This window comes from Sapajus apella, unplaced genomic scaffold (genome assembly GCF_009761245.1).
Source record: "Sapajus apella isolate SASKATOON/1434 unplaced genomic scaffold, GSC_monkey_1.0 scaffold76, whole genome shotgun sequence".
Lineage (NCBI taxonomy): Eukaryota > Metazoa > Chordata > Mammalia > Primates > Cebidae > Sapajus > Sapajus apella.
Window position 1 is genome coordinate 1549215 of NW_022437016.1, and position 22095 is coordinate 1571309.

At 40.0% G+C, this 22095-nt stretch overlaps 1 protein-coding gene across 1 annotated transcript in view; it reads left to right on the forward strand.

Moving 5' to 3' along the window:
• Positions 1-22095, forward strand: part of PAPPA (pappalysin 1) — a 255070-nt gene that overhangs the window by 86903 nt on the left and 146072 nt on the right. The gene's annotated exons all lie outside the window — the stretch shown is intronic.

A 22095-nucleotide genomic window follows, 5' to 3' on the forward strand; every position in this document is an offset into this window, starting at 1 on the left:
TAACCCATCATTGGGTGTAGATTTGTCTTAACATGGCAGAGTTGATATCATGAAAAGAGCAATGGGCAAGGAACCATTAGACCTGGATTTGGTGACAAATCTGATGTGTGATCTTAAGCCTCATAAGCCACTCTTAATCTTAGTCATTCCAATAGTAAATGAAGGAGGTTGGATGAGAGTAACAGTGAGAAAATCATTTATTACTAACATAAGTAGAAGAACTGGAGTTTGCTAATGATTTTCTTTTTCTGTTAAATTGAAGACAATTTGTTCATGTTGATTGCTTTTTCAGTGGGTGAATCGGGGGTGAAGTTATAGTAGATTGGCTAGGGGTTGGGCACAGTCCTAGGGATTTGCACAAAAATTGTGCTGGAAAGTGAACATCAACAGTAACAGTGCTTGTTTTTATCTTATTTCCTGAGGCAGAACAGTGGTTCAAACCCATGTGATCCTTAGGACCTTTGCAGCTTTAGATTTCCCTAACTCTTTTTGGATGCTCACTGCTCTTACGTGAAGTAGTACTTGTCCTTCATACTCACTTCTCGGCTGGGACAGTGGCTCACTTTGGGAGGCCGAGGCAGGCGGGTCACCTGAGGTCAGGAGTTCAAGACCAGCTTGGCAGACATGGTGAAACCCCGTCTCTACTAATAATACAAAAAAATTAGCTGGGCATGGTGGTACACACCTGTAATCACAGCTACTCGGGAGGTTGAGGCAGAGGTTGCAGTCAGCCAAGATCATGCCATTGCACTACAGCCTGGGGGACAAGAGTGAAACTCTGTCTCAAAAAAAAAAAAAATCTACTCACTTCTTAAGCCACCTCTCCAAACTTCTTCCCCAAACGTCCTCAGAATTTCTATCTTAGGAGGAAGACCATCTTGTTATGAAGCCATTAGTGCCTTTCCTGAGTGCTGGAAAATGGGCTAAGATCCTTGCATTTTTTAATCATTTTATCCGCTCCACAACCACAGCTCTATTATTCTTATTTTACAAAGAAGAAAACTGGGGCTTAGAGATGTGAAGACACTTGTCCAAGATCACACAGTTAGGAAGCGGTGAAGGCAAGGATTGGAATTTCATTCTGACTCCTAAGCCAGTGCACTCAGCTGATTTTCCATTAAAGATGTGATTCCAACTTCTGTTTTAATTTACAAAAGGATAGAAGCTTCACCATCTAATTTGGGTGTCTATGAAATTAGTTACCCAGAGTCTATGAAGCCAATCACCAAACATTTATTGAATGCCTCCTTTATACAAGGGACATTGATAGGGGACACTTTGAGTATTGGAAGGAAGAATAGCTCAGGAGTAAGACATCTTGTCCCTTGCCCCAACCAGTCCACTTACTAATGTTAGATAAATCAGTCAATCTCTTTGAGCCTCAATTTCCTCCTCTCTGTGATGAAAATATTGAAGTAAATGGTTTCCATAGGACTTTTGTGGCTCTTTATTTGGTTCTAAAATAATATAAGACAATCTCTGTCCTGTCTACTTGAAAATCTTGACTAAGCCAATTATTAATGGAAACCAAGTTCTAGGGAAAACTTTTAATCTTTTTTAGGGCAGAACCACTTTCAAACACTTTACCAGAATTTCCTTTTACATGCCAGCAATTAATATGCACATCACAGGCAAACCCTTGCTAATTCATTGGATCAGAGGTGAAGCACATCTATTTAAGAACTCAGAAAGATCACTTTGTTTATGTTTGAGAATGTACTTAAAATTTTAAGGATGGCCTTGCCTTAAAAACCTTCCATAGCCCTGTCTCTTCCATCCCCTCACTTGTCTAGACTGGTCGAGTTCTATAAATACGCTTCCACTTAAACTTTCTTTATAAAACAATGGAAGGAAGAAATAATAGATGTTTTAAAACCTCAGTTTAAACTCAGCTTTCATTTTTTGCGTGGTTATGACCCTGTGATAGCTGCCATGGGTCGATAAGTGTGGAATGGTGAAAATTAAACTGAATAAATGAAAGCACCATTAGTGATTTAAGTTAGTTCTATTCTCAACTAAATCTCAGCTAAATCACTAACTGTTTCTACCCTCTTAGGTGAGTCACTTGTCCTTTCTAGTCTTCAGATGCCTCAACTTTGCACAAAGGATAAGGTACACTAGATAAGTTCTTCTTCTTTTTTTTTTTTTTCCTTTTCTTTTTTTTCTGAGACGGAGTCTTGCCCTCTCACCCAGGCTGGAGTGCAGTGGTGCAATTTTAGCTCACAGCACCCTCCGCCCCCCCGGGGAATAAGCAATTCTCCTGCCTCAGCCTCCCTGGTAGCTGGGATTACAGGCATGTGCTCCCATGCCGGGCTAATTTTGTATTTTTAGTAGAGACGGGGTTTCACCAGGTTGGCCAGACTGGTCTGAGAACTGAACTTGTGATCTGCCCTCCTCAGCCTCCCAAATTGCTGGGCTTACAGGCATGAGCCACTGCACCCCGTCAGTTCTTCTCAGTTTGGATTGCACATTTAAAAAACTTGGGACCTTTAAAAATCGTTTGGGTCTCACTTGCATCCCATCTCTACTCTCTATCTGCCCACTCCCAGATATTGATTTAATGGTTAAGAATAGGGTCTGACCATTAGAACTTTTAAAATCTCACACAGTGATTATCATTTGCAACCAAGTTTAAAAACCAGTGCACTAAAACAAGTTCTCAAAGTGTGGCCCCAGACCAACGGCATCAGTATCACCTGGGGACTGAGAGAGGCCAGGCTCTCAGGTCCAGGCTCCCAGTCCAGCCTAGTGAATCAGAAACTCTGAGTGCAGGGCCTCTTCCGGTAATTTGGGTGCTAGTTAAAGTTTAATAGCCACTGCCCTAAGTGATCTCCAAGGCCCAGGGATCTCTTTCACTCATATAACTACTTGCTCAATTTACAAATATGTACTGAGAACATTCTATATGCCAGATTCTGTACTGGAAACACTGTTAGGATGACTCAGACCAGTCCTTTTCCTGAAGGCACTCAAACTTACATGCTGAACTCCGACCCACTTTGTCAGAGTGCCATGTACTGTGCCAATCCATCACTATTGAGGTCAACACTCTTACACACAATTTGTTCTTTCATTCAATCGCCAAATATTTATTTAATACCTACTATGTGACAGGTACAAGGGCTAGACTGAGGCTTTCATCGGCCTTCCTCTTTGAATCTTTGGTGTCCCAAGGAGTTTATTGGAGATCTGGACTGGGCTGGGCTGGGCAGGACTTGGCTGGGCTGGGCAAGGCTTCCTGACTTGAGTGTTCTCTGAGACTGAAAAAAGAGAAACGTATCCTTCCAAATCAACATACCATTTCAACTCCTTTATCTCTTTGTAATTTGAGTTCTGAGCCCCACCACAAATACCTCGTTGTGTGTGTATGTGTATTTTGCTGCTTTCACATGTTTTCCATATCAATTAAATTGGCTCTTATACAAGTTCTATGTAAAGACTGTTTTGGAGAAAAAAAGGAGAGAGAAAAAATGCTTTCTTTTTCTTTCCTGACTCAACCCATTACATGCTTCCCTTTGACCTTTGTCTTTATTTTTTTCTTTCAACAAAAATACTTATTCTTTCTGTTTTTGCTTTTTTATCTACACTGGAGATAGTTTCCCAACGGTATGACATTGATGAAGAGAGCGCCTTCTGTGCTTACCCCATGGAAACTTCTGGTAGATTGATTACTTTTGGCTAGGATGTGAAAGAAATGTAGAACATCTCCATCTCTTTTAAGTGGAAACCCCTCTATTGAATGAGAGATGACACTATCAGAAGAAAAGGGCACCAGTGCCAACTCTGCTGCAAACTCACCATGTGACACAAAGACACCACATCACCTATGTGGGCCTCAGTTTCCATATCTGTAGAATGAGAGGACAACACATTAAGCCCTTCTCTGTGGGTAGACACAGGGAAGGCGTCTGGGGTAACAGGTGATTCACGTGCTTTTTTTTTTTTTGAGACGGAGTTTCACTCTTGTTACCCAGGCTGGAGTGCAATGGCGTGATCTCGGCTCACCGCAACCTCTGCCTCCTGGGTTCAAGCAATTCTCTTGCCTCAGCCTCCTGAGTAGCTGGGACTATAGGCACGCACCACCGTGCCCAGCTAATTTTTGTATTTTTAGTAGAGACGGGGTTTCACCTTGTTGACCAGGATGGTCTCGATCTCTTGACCTTGTGATCCACCTGCCTCAGCCTCCCAAAGTGCTGGGATCATAGGCTTGAGCCACCACGCCCGGCCTCACATGCTTTTTTGTAGTAAAAGGGATTCAATAGGGATATCTGTAAGAATTAGTACCCGGAGGAAACCTCACTGGCTCTGGATGCCCTACTGAAATGTGGACCACAACAATAATGAAAACCATTTACTAAGTATTTCCTCTGCTTTAAGTGCCTTACAAACACTTATGAGGTAGATGAAAAAGCTGAATCTCAGAGAAGTGATTAAACTAACCTCATACAGCTACTACTGACATAGACAGGCCTAAAACCTAAGACTGATTCCAAATTCCACCTTCCTAACCACTACCCACACTACCTCCTACTACAATAATGTAAAGGCAGAATTTTAGAGTTGAGAAATGCATCCAATCTGGCCAAAGCTCTAAATATAGCAAGTGGAAGACAGGCTTACCAGTCCACAGTCAGTCCCTGTGGCCCACCCTTGATGCCTTGGTGTCCAATAACACAAATTACACAGGCAGTTCTTTATGCTTCTGGCTGGGAAGAAATAGCAGGGAAGCATCTTTTCCTAGACTTGGCTGTCAAGTGCTTCTGCACTGAGCACAGTGCTCTTTGGCCTATATGGAATCTTCAGGTTGCTCCAAGAAGTAAATACACTGGACAAAACTGAGAAAGTAAAGCATAAAGCAAACGGGGAACAGTGAACAGAAGCTCGCTCTCATTATCTATCTACTCATTGGTCTGTCTCATTCATCCATCAATTCATGCAACAAATATTCACTGGGTATCTATTAGGCACTATGCACTGTATTAAGAAATGGTGATCCAGTGGCACAGAAAACTCAAGGTGCTCACAGTCTATGGGTAAAGAGAAGGACAGGGAAGCAGTGTCATTGCAGTAAAATAATGTTCTGATGGAAGAAACAGAAACACAGAGTCAGAGGTTTCTAACCCAAACTTCGAAGAATTGAACTCTAAACTTAGAACTAGAATATAAAATCCTCGAGGGCTAGATTTTTTTTCTTGTTTTTCTCCTGGTGCATTCCAAGCACCTAAAACGGTTATAGATACAAAGTAAGCACTGAGTAAATGTTCTTTAAATCAATCTGGAACGAAGAATGAGAAGGAGTTTAGCATTTGAAGAGAAATGGAGAAGCCAAAATATACTAAGCTTGTATTATGTGTCAAGCACTAATTAGGGGCTTTACATAGATAATCTCATTTGATGTCATCAACCCAACAACCCCACAATGTAGGTGGTCCTATCCCCAGATTATAGACAGGGACTAAACTCAGAGAAGGAATGTGGATTATAATGTATAGCTATCATGGTGCAAAGCTGGGATCTGTATGTAGATCTGTCAACTCCAAATCCAATGCTCTTGATCATTCATTCTCTGGTTGAACAAGCATGTTTGTTTATGCCTCTGTCTTCTTAGGATCCTCAATGTAGAGCTAGAAACATTCTTGAAACTCAACTCTCTCAGTTGGCTTATTTGTGCATCCCAATTTAGTCATCTATTAATTCCTCTCTCACATTCAGACCTGTAAATCTTCCAACACAATCTATATCTATTTTATCTCACCCCCTTGGCATTCTCAATATAATTCTTGGGGGAAATGAATAGACATAAGGAAAGGAGATGTTTATATGATCTGGGTGGACATTCTTGTGAGTCCAGATTTCACAAGTTAGATCCAAATTTCTGCCTCTGAACTCCAAATGCTTCGAACACCCATCAATCAAAAACTTTAGTTCATTCATCAGTTCACTTGCTCAGCAAATGTTTGTTGACTCCCAACATGAACTTAACTATTTTCTAGCCTCTAAGGATGCAAAATGAATAGAGCAAGGAAAAGGTTTTGCTTTCACTGATTATTACAATGTAGTTGGGGAGACAAAGAAGAAACATGTTATTGTATAATATCCCAGTTGGATAGGATTTTGTGATTTTATATAGGTGGTCAGGAAAGTCCTTTCTGATGAGGTGACATTTGAGCAGAGACTAGAATTGTCCCCTAGTAACTTATAATGAAAGCTAGCTCAGCTGCCGTCCCTGGGATCCCAGCCTGTTTGGAATACGAATTTCTTACATTTTCCTTAGTCCATCCTTGATCACAGTGTGTGTTGTGTCATATTTAACAGTGCTTATGGTTTTTCCTTCACCTGGTTCGTATTTTTTTCAAGACAGAGTCTCACTCTGTCACCCAGGCTGGAGTGCAATGGTGCAATCTCAGCTCACTACAACCTGCGCCTCCCGGGTTCAAGTGATCCTCCTGCCTCAGCCTCCTGAGTAGCTGGGATTACAGGTGTGTGCCACCATGCCTGGCTAATTTTTGTATTTTTAGACGGGGTTTCATCATGTTGGTCAGGCTGGTCTCGAACTCCTGACCTCATGATCCACCCGCCTTGGCCTTCTAGAATGCTGGGATTACAGGCGTGAGCCCCTGCGCCTGGCCTATATTCTTAGACATAAAATTTATGACCCTTAAATGACACAATAGGGGCTCCATGGATACTTGTTGAGCATGTGAAGAATAAGTCAGCCGCAGCACAATTGGGCTCTCAGAAGATAAGTCTCTTGCTTTCAGGTCTTAGTTATAATATTGATATGTGATGCCATATTAAGCCTTAGAGGATTAGGAAAGTTTAGCCCAAATCAGGGTCAGGTGAAGGCACAGGTGGCTTTTACATGCTGTTTCTATGACTCTCAAGCTGAGTCACCATTTTCTTTATTTTTTCCTATGCCTCATTTCTTTTTATAGCTCTTCCCATTTCTCACCATGTCATCCATCCTTTGTTCTTGTACGTATTAATTTATTCATTCATTCATCTATCAACTAGTGAAAATCTAATATAATCTATGTTAAGTAATACTTGTCCCATTTAACAAATATTTATTAAATGTCTGTTCTGTGTTAGGAATACAGCTCTGATTAATGCAGACATGATGTCTGGCCTCATGAGCACACGGTTCTAAATGAAAAAATGTTATATTGAAGCATGAAAAGTGTTATGGTGTAAGGAGCACAGTGTGGGGGGCTGTGAGAAAACCTGGGAAGGGTGTCTAACTCAGCTTTAATAGATAAGGAAGACTTCTTGGAAGAAGTGACATGTAAACTGAGATTTGAAGGATGCATAGGAGCTGATTATTGCAGAGGTTTGTCACAGTTCAAATGGTTGAAACTAAGTGGATGTTCAGCCCAGACTGATAAATGAATGAATGAATAAATGACGGAAGGAATGAACAAGTATACTGCATGTCAGAAGGGCATGCTCAACTACAGATCAAATGTAGAGCTTTGGAGATGGAAGTGGTATTAATTGGGATATCTATCTACTTCAGTTTCTTAGATATACTTCAGTCTTTTTAGCTGCTGTACAGTGTCCCATAGTATGAATGTGCTACAGGTAACTTAGCCATACCTTTAATGATGGGCATTTAGGTCACTTTGCACATTTTCCTGTTGCAAGCAGATGTTGCCGTGAGCATTCTCATATGAACAGCCTGATAGGCAAATGCATGCAAGCATTTCTCTTGGGTCAATACTGAGAAATGGAATTGCTGGTCATAAGCTGTGGGCCTTTTTCACTTTAATGGACATAACTAGGACATTCTGAGCCAGTGAACTAGCTTCCACCCCACCAGCAGTGTGCACCAAGTGGGCTATATCACAGCTACTTATTATTTGGCATATTGAAAGAGTTTTATCTTTGCACTTTTTTACCCACTTTCATGGGGAAAATATGACTTCTTATTGACATTTCTGTTACATATTCTTGAGCAAGCATTGACTCAAATGTTTACTGGATAGTTGCATTTCCTGTTCTATGACTTGTCTATTCATATCCTTAAGATAGGCCTCATCTTTAATCTGCTCCACACCTCAATTTCCCATTCATTAAACTGGGATTTCAGTGTCAGCTCTATTGCATGTCCATTAATATTATCAGAATCCAGGGAGAAACAGGAAGTTAAGAGGGAAATAGCATTTATAAAGAAGTTACTATGATTCTTCTTTTATGTGTTGATATAGTTATCAAATGCTGATTTAGTACAATCCCTGTGCTGAGAAACATGACACATTTTGAAGATACAACCGGTAACAAAACCAACCCAGTTTCTGCTCTCAGCAGAGCCTAAATTTAGTCATTGTGTTAATCATCTTCACATTGCTAATATTACTTGTGCGTTTACCACTGGAAGCACTAACATTACTGCTAACAATAACTACCAGGTAGTGAAAACCTCACATATGCTCAGTATTTTTTTATAAGTCTACCAATGATGTTAGTAGACTAAAAAAAGTCTACTTTTTTTTAGATGGAGGAGCTCAGGCTATAAAAGATAAGGTCATTGATGTAAGGTCCCCCAGTTAATAGATGCTAAAGCCAAGTTTTATATCCCTTTGCCTGACGCCAAAGGGTGTGCCTGGCAAGATACAGAGCACGGTCATTGTTATAATGTCTGACAAAGTACAAGGTGGTATCTCGATGGGTGGACAAATATGAATACTAAAATTAGATCTTCTTGCTTCCAAAAGCAAGATAATAAATACCAAAGAGGAGAAAGCAAATTTTTTTTATTGTTTTTTGAACATTTAAGCAGATGCGGAGGAGAGTGCTAAGGAAATGGACATGGCCAAATCAGCATGATTTCCAGTAACCTGTTGCTGAAATGCATGATTCAGATTGGACCCCTTCCTGAGCAGGGCCTTCTCCCACGCCTGCCCAGCATGGGTTTGCCTCTATTCTGTAGTCCCACCCACCAGAAGAGATGAGCAGCATCAGTAGAGAGAGTTGTTTTTCCAAGCCCAGAATGAATACCACTGCTCTTAGCTCAAGCCAGGGAGCACATAGTCAGCACAATCTCACTCTATATCTGGAAACCAGGCGTTATCCACCTATGACTCCCTCTCATCAGTCTTGGGCCAAGTATTTCTCAGAATGAAATATGGGTTCTGGGAATATTAGGATAAGCAAAAGGGCTTAATGAAATAAACGGATCTCCAGGGTCAGCAACAGCCATAGAAGTGCTGTCTCCAAGTACCTTCACAATTTTGAAAGGCTGAAGGGCTCCTACTTGGTGCTAATACCGCCAAAATCACTTACATACATTTTTATCGATTACTCTAATACATGACTAAACTTGTAGTGAGTGGACTATTATAGGTTTTCTTCTACAGATGGGCAAACTGGGACCCTTAGAAGTCACCCAAAAATTGCACTGATAGCTCCATTGATACATTTATTCATTTGATTGTTCCTATGTTCATCCACTCATGCATTTAGTAAGGAGTGCCTACTGCATGTCAATCTTTGTACTGGCAGTGTAATTCTGAATCTTATAATCTGGTAGGAAAGATAGGCTGAATAATAGCACACATAAAATTATAATTATAAACTGAAGAGTATTATTACAAGAGGTTATAGTAGAGTATAATTCCCCCTTAAATTAAGAGAGAGTCTGTAGATGAGTACAGAGACATGAAGGGGCCAGACTATTATAAAAAGACAGAAATAACAGATGTTGGTGTGGGTGTGGAGAAAAGGGAAATTGTATACTTCCAGGGAAATGTAAATTAGTACAACCTCTATGGAAAAGAGCATGGGGATTTTTCAAGGAACTATAAATAGAACTACTATTTGATCCAGCCATTCCGCTCCTGGGTACTACCCAAAGGAAGAGAAAACATTATATCAGAAAGATACCTGAACTCATATGTTTATCACAGCACTATTTGCAATTGCAAAGATATGGAATCACCTAAGCATCCACCAATGGATGACAGGATAAAGAAAATGGGGTACATATATACAATGGAGTATTACTCAGCCATAAAAGAAAATGGAATCTTGTCGTTTGAAGTACCATGGGTGGCACTGGAGGCCATTATCTTAAGTAAAACATCTCAGACATAGACAAATACCTCATATTCTCACTTATAAGTCAGAGCTAAATAATGTGTATACTTGGACATATAGTGTGGACTGATGGACAATAGAAACTCAGAAGGGTGGGGGAATAGAAGGGGGTAATGATGGGAATTACTTAATGAACACAATGTGCATTATTTAGATCATAGATTCCCCCAAAACCCTGACTTCACCACTCTGCAACCTAAGAATATAACAAAATTATATTTGTTCCCCATAAATTTATACAAATAAAAAAAAAGGGCCAGATTATGAAGAGTTTGTAGCTCATGTTCGGTTTAGATTTATTCATTGTGAAATAGAAGGACTAAACCAATGAGGTGTGAGATTTCATACTACTGCCCTAATGCTCTGTGAAGAAAGGATTGAGGAAGTATGAGCGAATCCATTTAGGGGTTCCTGCTGAGGTCCAAACCAAAGGTGATGATTATTTGCATAGAAAAGTGAATGAATTGGAGGTATGTTTTAAAAATAGAACCAACAGGACTTGGTGATAGATTGGATTCAAGCAATTTAATCAGAAGTAGCTGTTCAACACATGGACATAGGGAGGGGATCATCACACACTGGGATCCGTTGGGGGGAAATAGGGGAGGGGCAGTGGGGGGTGGGGAGTTGGGGAGAGATAGCATAGGGAGAAATGCCAGATATAGGTGATGGGGAGGAAGGCAGCAAATCACACTGCCACGTGTGTACCTATGCAATATTCTTGCATGTTCTTCACATGTACCCCAAAACCTAAAATGCGATAATAAAAAAAAAAAAAAGTAGCTGTTCAATAACTCTCCAATTTCTGGTTTGAGTATCTGGAATGAGGGAAATGTTATTTCCTGAAATAGAGGAATATATCTTAATTTACTATTTTGTTGGGGATGGGGTAGATCAAGAGTTCAGCCTTAGACATACTGTTTGAGACGCCCATGAGTCATACGAGAAGAAATGCTAAGAAGGCTGTTAAACACGTAGGACTGAAATTGCTCATGGCTGAACTGGATCTATTACCACACAACCCATGTCTACTCACAACACGCTAGGAAACCTCTCTGCAAAGTAACAGAATCTTGTTCCATAACCATAAAATTACTTTCTTATCCACAATATTTTCTATTCCACTTTTCTTTCAGCAAATCATTAAAGATAAAATAATCTGATTAATCCTGATACCATCCAAGTAGAAGGAAAGCAATACTCTATATGGAAAATTGTGTGTAGTTAATATAACTCTTCCTGGTTTAGCATGATTTTAAAAGGTTTTGAAAAGGCATGTGCCTTATCCAAAAGGCATTAGGCTGTTCTCCATATAATGACAGGAAAAATTAGTAGGTCTTTACAATGAATCTAACACCATGCCCATTAATATATAATCTCAAACAGATATCCTAATGTCCTCAACAGATTTTTCCCCTATTCTGCAAAAGATGCTCAGAGAAACTGTGTAATGAGCCCAGATATATTCAGCTGGTAAAATAATGGATTTGATGACTCTAAGCTAGGACTCCTTGTGTTATTATACAAGTGTAATACAAGTGTGATAATTATATCCATCATTTATTGGCTATGTATCAAGCATTGTGCTAAGTGCTTTAAAAAGTTTTTCTTACTTAATCCTTTTAAAAAATTCTTTGAGCTTTTATTATTAGCTCCACATTACAGTTGAGAAAAGTGTTTAAAGGCATTAAGAAGCCTTCCTCTGGAAGAGTTAGAGGTAAGAATCTCAGCCACTTCAACCTTGTGCCTCTTATAAACATGCATGAATAAACTTGAGTGGAAAGAAACTTCCTGGCATGCAAGACTATTGGTTAGAATTGAGGTGTTTCTCCTCATAAATGATCAGAGCCTAGACACTGAAGTCAAGTTTTTTTTAAAAAAAAAAGCAAGGTTATAGATAGAAAAGAAAATGAAGGCCAAATGCAGTGGCTCATGCCTGTAATCCCAACACTTTGGGAGGCTGAGGTGGGAGGATTGCTTGAGCCATGGAGTTCAAGGCCAGCCTGGGCAGCATAGAAAGACCCCATCTCAACAAAACATATTAATAAAAAAAATTTAGCCAGGTATAGTGGCATGCACCTGTGGTTCCAGCACTCAAGAGGGTGAGGCAAGAGGGTCACTCCAGCCTGGGAGGTCAAGGCTGCAGTGGTGAGTCATGATGGTACCACTGTACTCCGGCTTAGGCAACAGTGTGAGACTCTGTCTCCAAGAATCAAAAAAATGAGAGAGAAAATAAGTATACCTTGGGGAAGGGGATGATGGATCCCAATCGTTCAGCTGCACCACATTGCTAGAGGAATTGTGTCTATACCTGTCAGCAGAAAAACAAATAGAGCAATTGTGATATGTCCAAATATTTCTATAGATTTCTAGATTAATAGTTTCATGACATTAATATCACTTCTGAGAGGGAAAAAAAGATCGTGAGTTTGCAAGGAATGCTAGTTTAAACCTTGTTCAAGAGGCCTCGTTCTGCAGAACTTCACAGAACATGCTACTTTTCATTGTGAATCTCTCAAAGATTGCTGGAATGCTTCATGTAGTCTACTCCGACATTGTTTGAAAAAGGTATCCTGTTTTTCTTACAGCATGTCATAGAGCTGGCATTACTGAGGAAGCTCCTTTGGAAAATGATGAGTTAGAGAAATCAGGTTGCAATGGGTGTCCTGGTGTCACCTACTACATTGTTATTTTCTATTCACCCTGGGGGGGTAGGTAGGATGGACTAGACTTGTTTGTGCTGCTCCAATTCCTGATTTTTAAGAAAATAAATGAAGAGGAAAGAGAAGGAAAATAACAGCTGTCAGAGCGATTACAGATGTGAGAAGAATGGAGGAATTTATCTCACACTGGGCATTGGCAAGAGGAGTGGACAAAATCTATTCAGTCTGTGCTTGGAGACGCTGAGAATCAAGAGGGCAGGTCTTGCTGGGTTTATGTTGTGTCTGTTAAAACACAACCTCAGACACCACTTTAGAGATGCTGAATTTGGAATCAAGAGATCTGACTCCCACATGAGCACACAGCCTTGCTGTGGAACAGGTTTCTTCCATTGTTTGAGCTTAAGTTCCTTCTCTTGGACAAAGTGGGTGACAAGGGGTATAGTCTAACAAGGGATGGGGGGAAAACTGATAAGATAATGGACTTGCAAAAACATGATGCAATCTGGTGAATTATAAAAAATTAAATGTTCGTTGTTCTTTCTATTGTTTGGTTTTGCACTAGGCTTGTTTTTGGCCAGAGCCATGACAGAGAGTCTGTGTAAATGGCAAGCACTCTGACGCACACAGACACATATCAAGCAGTTTCCCGTAAACTCTACCCAAAGTTGCTATGGTTCAGTGTTGGGTTAGAAAAAGGAAAAGATAAATTGGACCTTAAACTTTGTAACTGAGCTAAAGAAAAAATAAGAGAGAAAACTCACCACGTGCTGGCTCTGGATCAGGAGACCTGGATTCTAGTACTGGCATCCGGAAATTTTGCTTTGTCCCTGATCAGGTGGGTTCCCAACTGTGGGCCCAAGACCCCCTTCTATAAAATAAAGGGGAAGGTCATAGCTCTGACATTCTGTTCAGATTATCCTTGAGCTCTCACCTGCACTCAGTGCATCTAATTAAGTAAAGATGAAGGCAGTAGGTTACGTGTCATTGTTAGTAAGCCTGAACTTTGAGTTTGGGGGCTGGCCATCTAGATCTAAAGAAAGCCTCCAGGCATGGTGGGACTCTCAGGACTCCACCTAGACCTAGCCTCTCTCTTAGGACTTACAAAGCTTTTCCTTTGAGACAATTTCAAAATGTTTTGGTGCATTTTTCCTGGATAGCATTTTAACTTGACACTGAGATACTAGAGGTGGGGTATCTCTGTGTAATCTCTGCCATGTTATTCTCTATCTTTAGCGTCTTGTGCAAGACCATACATCATGTAGATGGTCAATGAATGCAGATAAATAAATACAGAGATGCATAAATAAATGAATCAGTAAACCCTGTGGCACATCAATAAATGGTCAGAAATTCATGATAATACAGATTATATCTGGTATATTGAAGGTCTTCTTTTAACTTCTAAGGTGGGTTAGTTACTACAGCATTGAAAGGACAAATGAGAATACACACACACACACACACACACACACACATATATGTGTGTGTGTGTGTGTATATATATATATATTTTTAGATGGAGTCTCACTCCATTACCAGGCTGCAATGCAGTGGCACAATCTCAGTTCACTGCAACCTCTGCCTCCCAGGCTCAAGCAATTCTCCTACCTCAGCCTCCCAAGTAGCTGAGACTACAGGCAGGTACCACCACGCCTAGCTAATTTTTGTGTTTTTGATAGAGATGGCGTTTCACCATGTTGGCCAGGATGGTCTCATCTCAATCTCTTGACCTCATGATCCACCCACCTCAGCCTCCCAAAGTGCTGGGATTGTAGGCATGAACCACCATGCCCAGTTACAAAGGAGAACCTTATGGCATGGCCACTGCTTCTCTTGGGGCCTCAGCTCTCTTATCCTTAAGGCAAAGGCATTGGGCCAGAAAGTGTAATTCCGTATTTCATTCATTCAACAGGCAATTATTTAGCAATGTCTATGTAACACGTTCTATACTAAACAATGAAGATAAACCAGTTAGTAGGAGACATACCAGCCTTCCAGGAGCTTAGTCTACGTAACGTGAAAATAAACACATAAACAAGTGATAGCTAACAGTGCGAAAGATGTTATGTTAAGGGAAGCCCACGGGCTAGGAGCTCCTCACTTAGCTTCACAAGTCAGTGAGAATCTCCTGAAAGAGGTGGCAACTAAGCCAAGGCAAGAAGATTTAACCGGAGAAAGAAGGTGAGACCGCTTGCTCAGGGTGGTGGCTAAGTGTAAAATTTCAAGAAGAGAGTTTGGGAAAAGAGGCCAGAGAGATTGACAGGAGTTAGATCACGATGTTCCCAGAGTGCATTGCTGTAAGGTCTGGACTTCATCCTGAGAGTGGTGATGAGTCATTGAGTGTCCGTAAGGGAAGAGAAGATCTTCGTTAGATTTGCTTTTAGGACATCTCTTTGGCTGTGTGTGTATAGTAAGGATGAAGGCATAGAGCACAAATGGTAAAGGAGGAAAAGCAATGTTGCCAAAACTAAAGTAGATGAGAAGCCAAAACTTGTCTAGGGTGGTCAAGTGGAAATGGAGAGCACTGGATGTGGCTGAGGGGTATTAATGGGATAAAATACTTGTATAACTAATCAGAAGGGGGAGGCAGGTAAGTGTGTCATGAAAGATGCTGTGTTACCGGCATCACTGAAACACACAATGAATGCAGACATAGAGGCATATTTGAGTTGGGATGAAACAGGGAGGAGGATTTCAAAAGTGCCTTCCAGTTGCTAGTCTGTGAATCAGGCAGGCATGCAGGCAGTTCACCTTGAGCCACAACATTTCTTTCCTGTGTAGAGATGCAGGAGCAATTGGGGTGTACATGTGCATGTTTGTGAGCATGCCCGTGTGTGCATGCATACGTGTGTGTGTGCATGCGCATGTGTAAGAGAGAGAGAGAGAGAGAGAGTGTGTGTGTGTGTGTGTGTGTTGGGAGCAGGCAAACAAAGACCTGTGAGACCACGTGTTTTCATCATCCACTGATTCTCAAAGTGTAGTCCAGTGTTCTAAAGAGGTCCCATGGGGGATCGGAGAGTTAATCTTCCATAGAACATTACAAGGCTCAGGCTTTGTTTTCTACCCAGGATTAATAATTCACTCATGGGCTTTAATACAAGCCAGACACCCCCTCAGTGTGCAAAGCAATGCCAGCTCCTCTTCCATTCTGGTGCTGGCTTTTACATTCTTGTTGCCAAAGTGGGAACTAGGTTTTTGCCCCAGTTTCAGAATCCTATGAAGTGAAAAGTTTAGAAACTTCCATCCAAGGATGTTATTCAAAAATGCCAGGACAGCTGGACTCTGCCATTAATTTGCCATATGATGTGCGGCAATTTATCCCCCATATCTGGGCTTTAGTATCCATCCCACAATGAGAAACTTGGAGTAAGGGATATTCAAAGTCATCCAGCTTTGATTTCTACATATTTGTGTTTCTTTCTTGAGCTAACCTCTGTGTATACAAAGTCAGTCTCCAAAAACTTTAAGCAGAGAATTTTGAGATGCTCATACCCCTTACTGTCTAGGAATTAGACTGAATAACTCTCAGGCCTGGAAAGAGCATTGAAGATCATCTACGCTGGGACTGACACTTGACATGTGAGAAAATTGAGCTGAAAGGGAGGAAGCCACTTCTTCAGAGTCACACAACCATTCAATGGCAGAACAGAGAATTGAAATTGGGGCTCCTAATTCTCAGTCCAGGTGTTCCTTTCCCCCACGTAACAGAGTGCTGGACATTGGCCAGACCTTGGGACTCGCATTTGAACTCAGCTCCCTCTGATTATAGAGAGGTCTTCCTTGTTTGCTTGGAATGAAATCTTAGAGAGCTGACATGGTAACATCATGGCAGCTGATGTGGGTGAGGCGGTTGGTATAGGAAATGAGAGAACACATTTGGCTAAGCTCGGGGTTCATGTGACCCTCCGAGAGCCTTCATTCCAAAACAAACTCAACCTTTTAGGTTCAAGTTCTCTCTCTCATCAGAAATGTGACTTCCTGCTTCTAAGAAGCAAGGCTTGCAAAAGGGCTCAGAAGACTTCATGAACATCAAATAGCTCTTACAAAATAGCGTTTTGATGAGTTAAGTGTAAATGAATCAGAAACATAAGGATTACATTTTCCCCAAGTGCACACGGGTTTCAGAATTGGGGGGAAATGTAGTTTGCTAACTGTATGCTGGCTTTCATGGAACCCAAGCCACTCCTGGGGAGGATAAGGGGAGAGAAGAAAGAGAAGCTCAGTCCCCAAATGGTTTTAGATGTGGTGCCAAATTTGAAAATGCTGTTGGGTTTGCCCTCTGCCAGTAATAAAATTGCTGGCCACCCAGAGAGGCCATAGGGAGGAGAAAGGAGATGGCTTTCCTTACTGGCCCCTGGTCCTCAACAACTGTGTTCAGTTAGTGCCGCTCAATCACCAGCTGTCACTGGGGCCCTCCGTTGGACTCACTGGCCCTGCCTTGGCCTCGATTTTCACACTCTGCAGCATGCCTTGTTTACCTCCAACTGTATCTGGTGTTTTGGCTCCCAGAGTCCTTGGCAACAGGTCAGTTTGTCACAAGCCCCTGCTCTGTAATCAGGTGACCTGTCCATCACCAGTAGAATGTTTGGGGAAGCTGTCACACATCCCGTTTGGTTGCATTCAGGAAAAAACACGAGTTCTTTGTAGATCTTTTCCTCTCTCCCTTCTTTAATGCTACCCAGGTGTGGAGTTTCCTCCAAATTGGTAAATGTCTTCCCTTCAAATCTCAGTGTGACACAAATAACCTCGGGACCTAACCTCAGGATTTTAACAGTTAAATCTCAGGACTGATGTTACTTTGTCCCGGGATTTGAAGCTCTGGATCTTTTATAATTTTCACATTGTCCCTCTATTCTTTCCCTTCTATTTTGTTTTATTACACAAAGAAAGTAGAAAATTATTTCAATTGGTGGCAAAAGATGATAAAAACAAAATAACAAAGGCTTTAGCTGCAAACGGTTAGTTTTATTAAATTGGCTACTGTGTTTTAAATTAGTACCAGGGCAAATCTTTGGATAATTATATTAAAGACTACTGGAATTAATCAGTTGCATGTATACAGTTGCTCCTTTCAGAGCCTTATACAGAGTGAGGATGGCATTGCCAGTAGAAGAAGAGTGAGTTTTGCATTACCTGCATGAGAGGGAGGAACCCTAGACCCACTGAGAAGGAATTCAAATGCCCAATGGAGTCTCAGATCTCTTTCGTCTCATTTTTCATTTATTTAATCCAGACAATGGGTTGGAGCTCACAGTGGCCACTAGGAAAAATAAGATGGGTGTTGCAAGGCCAAAGGCCGTTTTCCCAAAGATTCTTTTCTTAGCAATGAGTCCTCATCGTTTCAGCTTTCCCTTAATAAGGGGGCACCTGAAGTGGAAAGGGTGCAGTCTACTGAGTAGCTGGGTCCAGAAAGAGGGAAGACGGGTGTGGTGGGATTCCAGGCTATGCAAAGGCTGGATGCAGATTCAGTATCTCACCTACTGTTAGAGCATCTAAGTTCTGACTTCTACAGCTGGAGATAGGCAGGAGGCTTGGGGAATGACTGCATTCAGTTCCCTGCTTTTGCAATGGTGATTCTCCATCACTCAATGGCTCAAGCCCCAACATCTCACCTCAGAGCCTCCGGCCATCTACTGCACACTCCACTCAACCATTTCAGCTAAACATTTCCACTTCCTTTGGTTTACCCTGAATTTCAGTGTAAATGAGCTGTTCTTGATCTAGAAAAAGTCTACCTCTGTCTTGTTTATGCTGTTTCTACTGGTCAGAACACCATACTTATCATTCACGTTTTTTGATATTTTTTGATATATATGTGTGCTTTCTCAAACTATTAATTCATTCAACAGATATTGCTGAAAACCTGTTCTGTGCTAGGCACTGGGCCAGGCACAGAGATATAGCAATGAAGGGCTAATGTTCTCTTCCTTGAAGCACTTAACATATACCAAGGTAGACAGACAGTCAACATGTGATTGCAAAATGTGTGTTCACTTTTATAATAAAGTATGGGGCACTAAGGACACCTGTGGAAGGAAACCAGCATAGCCCAGGTATAAAAAAGGAGTCTCCCTAAGCCTTCGTCATTCTTTTAACCACTGTTTGGTCTTCCTCTGTTAGCGCTCTCCGAACTCCACCTTGTGTTACAATCACAGTCTACTTGGTTTTTCTTCATTTTGCCTTTTGAACGGTTTGAAAACAATGACAGTATCTTCATCTTTGGATCCTCCAATTTGACTGAACTTCATACATTTTTTGAAAAATTGAACATTAAAGGTAATTTCCCGAGAAAAATAGCTGATTGGGTCACAATCACAACAAAAATTAAAAGAACAGTAGCCATTTCATTCTGATACTTGGTCCACAGTCAGTATGTTAAACTATCTTTCAAAGTATTTCTTCCCGAGGGCATGCGATGCTTTCTGTCTTGGATCCTTAACAAAAACCCCCACAACCAATAAAAATTAAGACCAAAGTACCTCTCAGTCAACAGAAATAAAAGGTTTCCTTAAAAATTCAGAGTAATACCCAGACAAAATTGGAATAAAGTTGTATATAGTCATCACACAGTGGAAAAAACCGTGTGTATGTAACTTTAATATGTGACTATTAAGACAGAAATTCTTTTGAGAAGACTAATCACAGCTCCAAGGTCATTCAGTAAAGAAGGACATTTTGTGAGTTTTAATTCTTTTTAAATAAAATAGAATATAAAACTATCTAGCATACTGCCAAAATTTTGTAGGTACTCAATTTATTCTATCCTACAGGGACTATTTGGTCTCTTTGCCTTCAGGTACTGCCTTTTCAACTTTCCTTCCAGACTAATTATCTATACTACTATCTAAATGGTCTTCCACCAAACAAGTATGATTATGTCATTTGCTGGGAAAGCCAGTCCTTTCGTCTTTCTCCTAATGACTTCTTCTTACTTTCTGCAGTCAAGCCAGTGACACTCCCTTTCCATCACCCAGGGTAAGAAACCAACCCCCTGTGCTCCTACAGCCCCCTACATTTTTTAGGCTGTTTTAAAGTCATCAATGTTAATGTAGTCTCTTGCCTGCTATTCAATGAGCATCCTAAAGGCAGGACCATATTGTGTTCATCTTTGCATCCCAGAAACCAGTGAAGGCTATTTGGATGGGTAAGTGTAAGCACGCCTGAAATAAAACAAATACACTTATTCAGAAGTTTTAAAAAATAATCAAAGCCATAAATATAATCAGCTAGCATTAAGTTAACTATGTAGATATACTTATCAGTCTTTTATGAACATTAAAGATGGAGAGATATTACAAATTTGTGATCTTATATTTATACAAAATAGTGTGTGTATGTGTGTTTAAACACAGAAAGATACTAAAAGGATCCTAACCAAAATGTTCACAGTAGCTGTCTCAGGGTAATGGAATTTGAGATTATTCTACTTTAATTCTTTCATATAGCATTCTAATTTGCTATCATATGCGTAGATGATCTTTATTGTTGGGGGGGAAAAAAGCAATTGCAATCATATACTATCACTTCCCAGTTATTTTAAAAAGTCAGCTTCCATTCTAAAGATATGTTAGAGTTGCAACTATTGTTCTCTACCTTTCTACATTTAAAAATTATATAATATAATATTATCTGAGTTTTGACTCCCTAAAATACGTTAGCACCATAAAGGGAAGCTTGTCTTATCTTCAAATAGATTTTGTCGTCTGTATTTGACTAGACATTGCTATATGGCTCACTAGGGTGTGGTCATCCAAGAAGTCACCCCAATGTCATGGAAAGATAAAGGGTTCTAGAGTCAAATAGCATTGTTTAAATCTTGTTTTATAATTATTATGTCTCTGATATTGAGCAGATGACTGAAATACACTGACTCTTAACTGAAAAATAAAATAATTTCTGCCTTTCAGGTTTATATTAGAAATAGTATGGAAAATTTGGCAAACTATCTAAACTATAAATAATATTTCCAATACGAGCATCCATTGGATATTCTAGATAAAATATTACAGATATAACTAGCATCCTTTAAAATGCATGACTGAGATCAGAAAAACCAAAAAGGATATTTCCAGGGGCAAGACATGAAAGAAATAAAATAGAACTGGGAACAAAACAGGTAAGCCCTGGATCTAAATTTTTGGTTGGTACAGTTTGGATAAGAGAGAGCCATCACTTTTGGCAACTGAGTGACTTGAATATTCTTGTTGACCCCTGGAGAGGAGATGTGGCTCTGCAACTCTGCAAGGTAGTGTATTGGGACTAACACACCTTTAAAATAAGGATTTTAAATAAGATTTTCAGGACCCCTGAAAATATACATGTTTAGTGAAAGGGTGTACTGGGGGGGGAGAAACATCTGTATATGCATATGTCTAGCTGCCTACCTTAATAACGTGACAATTAGCATGACTTGACTTAACTGTCGTTAAGACTCGCTATCTTTGCCTAGGATCTAAGTGGAAATTTATAACCATTGTCTTATACCTCAGAAAAACTTGAGGTTTAAATTTATACTGCTCAGTATGGTGTGAAAATGCCTGAGCTAAAAAATTAAGTGAATCAAAAAGATTCCAGGTTAGTGATGTTGCGGGAGTACCTAGAAATTAACATAAAATTACTCTGAGGGAGGACATGGACTTGGCCCAGGGACCACATGATTCCCACAGATTAAAATCCACTGGACATGAGTTCACATCTCAAAATTAAAAACACAGAAAAGTAAACAAGACATCAGTAATAAAGGTCAGTAAACAACCCAAGGGCATTTTACTAAATTTTGATTTAAGTGAGAAGTATACAAATTAGAATTATAGAGTAAACAGAATACAACAACAAAATGTAAATAAAATTAGAAAGCACAATTTTCGAAGGTTAGATGAAAAAAGAAGGGACAAATAATGGAAATTTAAAAATTCACAAAATCTAAGTGAAGAAAGAAGGAAAGGAATAAATAAGCAAGGAAAAAATGGCAACATAAGTCATTCTAATTACATTAAAGTAAATTGTATGAAGATGGAGATTCTCTAGTCAAATTTAACTAAAGAAAATTTTCCTGAAAGGTTAAAAGTAAAGGCAGGGACAATATGTACTAGGTGAAGGCTAACCAAACAAATTGAATATTATTTTCAAACTAAGAAAACATTAGGCAAATATGTTACTGTTATTTAAAAAAAAGTCACCACATAATGATAAAAGGAAGATATTATGATTTAAAACCTGAATTTACCAAATAATATGACCAGAAAATATATAAATCAATGACTTTTACCTAAAAAAACTGATAAATGCGTAATGGCATTGTGATATTTTAACACATTTTTCTCAATAATTTATAGAT